Below are 6,492 nucleotides of genomic sequence, written 5' to 3'. Positions count from 1 at the left end.
TTTTAAAGGCTTGAAGTTAAACAGGTGGCCATCTATCAGGGAAGCAAATAATCGTACATGGAAGAAGCACAACAGCCTGTGTGATCATGAGGAGTCAATGGGATCAGGTATCAGGTATCCAAATATCCCAAACAATTATATCGATGTGAAAGAGGGGTTTGGAGTGGAGACCCAAAGCCCATCTGTAGACAATTGGATGTCCCACCACAGAAGGGTTACAAGGAAGGGACCATTCAACCAGGGTGCAGTATGGCACCAACAAAACACACATCATTCCTCTAGTTCTTGAATGCTTTCTCCGTAACACTACCATGACTCAGTTCTACCTTAAAAATCTGGCTAGACTGGAGTACACACATTGGTACAGATAAGAGCTCTTGACACATGGAATTCAGGGCAGATAACCCCCTCAAGAACAGTTGTGGTTGTAGTGATATTATGAGGGTAGTGGGATAGTGGAGGTGGGAAAGGGGGAGAAAGGGGGAGCCCATCACAGGTTGGCTATATAGCCCCCCACCTGCCCAGGGGAAGGAATAACAGAAAGGTAGGTGAAGGGAGACAATGGACAGTGTAAGACATGAAAGAACAATAATAATATATAATTGATTGAGATTTCTCAAGGGTGGGAGGGTGGCGGAAGGAGGGGAAAAACGCAGAGCTAATACCAAGGGCTCAAATAGAAAGAAATTGTTTTGGAAATGTTGATGACAACATATGTACAAGTGTGCTTAATACCATTGATTAATACCATGATTAGAAAAGAAAATAGAAAATTCAAGATATATATATTTATGAACTCCGCAAAGGTATTTAACTGTGTGGATCAGGACACAATGGCTAAGATTGCAAAGAACAGGAATTCTACAACACTTTATTGTGCTAATATGGCACTAGTATCTAAACTAAAAGACAGTTAGTTTAACAAAACAAGGGAACTGCAAGGTTTAAAATCAGGAAAGTGTATGTCAGAGTTATATCTTTTCACCATCATTATTCCATTTATATGCTTCAAAAATAATCTCAGAAATTGAACCATATGACAAAGAATGTGATATATCAGATTTGGAAGAAGGCTCATTCAAACCTATGATATTTGGATGATACAACCTGCTAGCTCAAAGGGAAGAGGATTTGACACATGACTTCATCCTTCAGTATAGATCCCACGTCAGTGTTAGAAAACAAAGCAAAGCAAAAAGTTCTTACAAATAGACCAATAAACAATGTCATGGTAAATGGACAAAGGATTGAAGTTGTCAAGATATCATTTTACTTGGATCTTCAATCAATGTTTATAGAAGCAGTAGTTGAGAAATCAAACATATTGCATTGGACAAATCTAACACATTAAGATCTCTTTAATGTGTTAGGTAGCAAAGATGTCATTTTGAGGATGAACGTTTACCTGATCAAAGTTATAATATTTTCGATTGCATTATATTCATGTAAAAGGTGGACAATGAATAAAGAAGATCAAAGAAGAATTGATGCCTTTGAAATAGATATTGGGGAAGACTACTGAATATACCAAGGACTGCAAGAAGAACAAACAAATCTGTCTTGGAATAGCCAGAATGTTCTTTGGACGCAAGGATGGAGACTTCATCTCACAAAATTTGGACATGTTATCAGAAGGGACTAGTCCCTGGAGAAGGACAGCATTCATGGTAGAGCATCAGTGAAGAAGACCGTCAATTACGTAGATTTGACACAGTGGTTCCGACCATGGCCTCAAACATTGTGATGATGGCACAGGGCCAGTGTGTTGTTCTGATGTACAAAGATTCATTGAACAGCACCTAACGACAAGAACACATTATTCAATATTCTCATAAAGTCCTTCAACATTACAACTTAAAGCTTGACTGTTTTCCGCTTGGGAATTGCTGATATTGTTCTTTCCTTTTATTTTTAAATTCCAGGCTTTTGCACATTTTATTATACTTTATTTTGTTTTCTCAAGCTCCCCACTGAAATCTATTTTTCAGCTCTTTTACTTCATCATTTTCCTTTTGCATTAGATGGTCTATATGTAAGAGCAAGTTTTGGAGGCTCTTCTGATATTCATTTTGGTCTTTCCTTTCCTGTCTTATTAATGACTTTCTTTCTTCATATATGATGTCCTTGATGTCACCCCACACCCATCTACTCTTAGATGATTAGTATTCAATTCACCCAAGACATATTGAGATAGTCTTTAAATTCAGGTGACATATACTCAGGATCATACTTTGCATCAACTTAAGCATGCATGATAGTGTAGTTGTTACAAGTTGGGCTATTAACCACAAGATCAGCAGTTTGAAACCACCAGTCACTCTACTGGGGAAAAAAAGACAAGCTTTCTACTTTCTTAATAAGTTATAGTCTCAGAAACCCACTGGGGTTTACCCTGTCCTATAGGGACACCATGATTCAGAATTGACTTGATGGCAGTGATTTTCTTCTTTGGAAATTTGCATAGAAGTAACTGACAGTCTGTTCCTGACCTTGATCTGACTGATAATATAGACCTTCTCCATGGTCTCTGTTTCTGTCTGGGTTCACTAGAAAAGCAAAAACAGTGACACTCATGTATGCATACTGAAAGAGAAATTTATATCGAGAAAATGGCTCACATTGCCATAGTAACCAGTGAGTCCAAGTCCAGGAAGATTGTGAGTCCGTCCATGATTTAGATGTTAAAGTTGGAGGCTTCTCCTGAGTCTCATAGTTGTGGGGCTTCGGGAACCCAAGATCAGCAGAAATATCTCAGGTTGGCAGGCTGGTGGCCGCAAAAGTGGATGAATACAATTTCAGCATGTCAGATGGCAGGCCGCTGATGACACCCATGATTGCAGGAAATATGGCAGGCTGTTGACTCAAGTCCAAAGAACCAGAGAGGGATGAACCAGATGCAGGATCCAGACCCAGCAAATATCAGAGATTTTCCACAATGTCCTTATGTTGGAAGGATATTACTCCTACAAGGAAGCTTCCTTTTAATTGTATCAGGGCCATGACCTTTTATTCACTGACATTTATCCGGACCTTTTAGTGTGTTCTTTATATTTGTCCTTGAAAATCTTATTCTCCTGGGGTCAGTGTGGGGCTTATCTATAAGGCTGGAGACAGCCAAGGATCGATGATTATTAAATAAAAGAAAGCATGCAATACAAAATTCTGGCTTTTGCTTTGGGAAGGCTTCTGAAGGGATTATAATCACTACCCAATCATCAGTGTTTACCAACTTAAGGGGCTTAGATCCTATGCTAAGGGGAAATAAAGAAAATATTTTTCAAGGAAGATGAGTATCTGGTGGAAATTAACTGAAACTCTAAATGCAGTCACTCTTACCAAGACAGTCTCCTTGGATAGCATGTAGATAAGGTAATTACTTTATTATTTTGAGACCTCAGGGATGGAATGTTGAATTAATCATCCTTTTTCTGTTTATTAGCTGTGTGACCTTGAACAGGCTAGCCTACTATTTTGTGCTCCAGAGGCACCTGCTAAAGGGTTAGTGTCCTTTCTACATATGTTTTTCTAAAATAAGTAGGTACATGTGGTCTGCGGAGGGGTTTGTGTGTTTAAGTAGGTTTGGTGTTCTACATTTTGTTGTGTTTCATGCTTTTCAGCCAACGCTCTGCTTTTAAGAAGCATTCCATTGTCTGTATTTATATCTAGTTAGTTCCACCTGCTGATAATATTTTAGGAGAAGCCTTAGTTTTACTGTTGGGTAAACACTGCTCTGCTAACTGCAATGCTGTTCAAACCCACCAATTATTCCAGGAGAAAGATGCTATTCTGCTTTTGTAGAGGTACAGCCTTGGAAACTCTATCTAGGGTTGCTACATCATTGAGTCAGAACAGACTCGATAGCAGTGGCTTTGTTTGAGTTTGAGTGTAGTATTTCACAGTGTGCATTTACTTAACTCCTGCCCTAGTGATGGTCACATAGAAGACAAACATACTTATACATGTATCCTTACAGACTCAGAGGCAGGATCACTGGGTAAGAGGGAAGTTATAATATTCATTTCAATAACTATAGTAGTTCCGCATTGGACTGCAGTCTGATAAGGCCAGCAGCTCAAAATCATCGGCCACCCCTTGGGAGAAAGAAGGGGCTGTCTGCTTCTGTAAAAGTTATAGTCTCAGAAAGTCACAGAATCACTTCTATCCTGCCCTGGAGGGTCACTTTGCACCATCAATGACTTGATGGCAGTGAGTGTGAGTTGGGACTTTGTGAAATGGTTAAGAATAGTCATAGAGTCAGATCCCTTCTGACTTCAAGGGAGATAAGACTAGAGTCTGTCTGTGAGGTGGTGTTAAGAGATAGCTCCACCCTCAAATCTTTTTACCAATTCTAACCTGAGCTATCCCTCCCACAACACTCTTCATTTATCTTCTGGAATCGATATGCCATTGTAATGGCCACACAGCACTCATACACCATCCTTAGAGTTCCGTGGTTTATTCAGGAAGAAACTGAGTGCACCTCAGGATCAGAATCAGGAAGCATGTCGGCAAAGTCAGGAAGCCCCTCCTGAAGAGGAGAGGATGTCTCCGTCTCCTGCAGTGCAGGACAGGTCTCTCAACTCCCCCCAGTCAAACAAGTAAGCAGGCCCTCCTCTCTGCTGTGCACGCCTCCTCTTGACCACGCAGGCCTTTTCTAAGCCATATGGGGGGAGGCCGCCTCTCAGGCTCCTTTTGGCTCTCCTGTCTGTGAACTCCAACTCTGCCACTGGCCCCCTTCTAGGTCTTTGGCCATGGGCAGCATCCAGCCTTGGTCAGTGTTCAGCATTGCAGGGAGATTCCTGGCCTCCTCGCTTTCTTCCTTTTCTCTCTTTCTACTGCTTTCTGTCTTCATGCTTCCTTCTGTCTGAAAGTCTATGTGCAATTGGATGCATACGTACACACTCATGGTCAACTTCAAGGCTTAGCCTTCCCCACCATGGCCACAAGCTGACCAATCCCCTGTCAGTAGACCACAGATGACTTCATGTCCATAGTCTACTCACCAATCCCTGCAAGAGATTCCCAACATAGGCCAGGCTGCAGCCCAGGACAAGACAAAAAGTATTGAACTACAGATTATTTACATCTTGTCAATAAACCTGGACCCAAAAAGGTCCAAATCCTCTGGGGTAGAAACCTCGGACAAAGGAACTCCTCCAAACTGAGGCAGGGAAATCTCTCTCAACTGTTTGTACACAGAACCAAGACAAAAGGCCGCATAAAGGACTCATTGCACACAGTTGCTTTCCAAAATGGATGGGGCAGGTTATATTCTTAGAAGTAGAGCACCAGATCCACTGATTAAATATAACTTTTCCCTTGTAGGACTGTAATCAGTTCTCCTAATTTGGAGTCAATTGGCATTTTCTTGTATTAATTTTGTCAGTTCTCTCATCTTATGAGGTTGTTCTCCCGCTCCTTTCTGTCCGTCAGCCATCAGTGTTTTTCTGTGTATTTCTGACGAACCTGGACCTTGTGCTTCCAGTTATGATGAATTACCTTCAGCAAGTCAGTGCTCCCACTAAGAATAACTAGGAAAACAGATGAAAAAATTTTTTAAACAGGAGGTTCCTAAAGTAAACAATAATTGAGGGTTCAAAACCTGAGAAAAATGGAGTGAATCACTATTCTGCATTCTTTTTATCATAAGGACATTTGCCCGTTATAAAAGGACATTGCCTAGGTAGAGAGCTGTACTGAGAGGGAGAGAAACAAGCAGAGCTTTTGGCAATCTGAAGCCCGGAAGGAAAACTGCAGAGTCTTTGAGGCAGAACAGGTTGAAAAACTGAACACAAGTTTTCCCCAAACACCAAACCCATTGTCATCCAGTCCCTTCCAACTGGCAGTGGCCCTCTCTAGGATTCCTAAGGGTAGAGTAAAGCTTGAGGGGAGCGTGCAGCCTCATCTTTTCCAAGGGACGGGCCGGTGGATGTGAACTGATGACCTTAAAGTTAACAGTGGAATTACAAATGGACAGCATTACTAAGGCTCTTTTATTCAAGACATTTGTTAAGTTCCGATGCTCAGCGAGTAGGAGGGTAGGTGTAAAGCAGAGAAAAACTTAAGTCGAAAATAAGGTAGAGAATATTAAAAACTAGAAAAACTTGAACATAGGTCAAAAGGGAGCTCAAATGATAAGGTGTGAACTGTTAACCTACATGCATCTGCCTTAAGTCACTATCCAAAACTCTTTGCATAATAGCGAAGCTATTCATATCCTTGGTCTATGGTCAGAGGGCATTCGCCAGGGGCTTAGTCCATGTGTATTTCCCTTTTTCACTTAGAAAAAAAATGAAAAACAAAAACTGAACCAACTTTTAAATGGGGCAAATGGGATCTCACACAAGATATTACATTTGAACTTAACTATGTCTACCATATTCAACTTTACAATGCTCTCAGCCTTGTAACAAGGGTACTCATACCCCTTGACTGTGGTCAGAGGGGATTTACTCGTGCCTTACTAATGTGTGGACACTGAAAATGAATTTT

At 40.9% G+C, this 6,492-nt stretch overlaps 1 pseudogene; it reads right to left on the bottom strand.

The window, feature by feature from the left end:
* The window catches only part of LOC105978708, a 54,110-nt pseudogene that overhangs the window by 44,805 nt on the left and 2,813 nt on the right, over positions 1-6,492 (bottom strand).

Source organism: Echinops telfairi, unplaced genomic scaffold, assembly GCF_000313985.2.
Source record: "Echinops telfairi isolate 266 unplaced genomic scaffold, ASM31398v2 ScPeMD7_7469;HRSCAF=8507_1, whole genome shotgun sequence".
Lineage (NCBI taxonomy): Eukaryota > Metazoa > Chordata > Mammalia > Afrosoricida > Tenrecidae > Echinops > Echinops telfairi.
The sequence above is the reverse complement of the archived record's forward strand: the minus strand, read 5'-3'. Positions and strand labels throughout refer to the sequence as shown.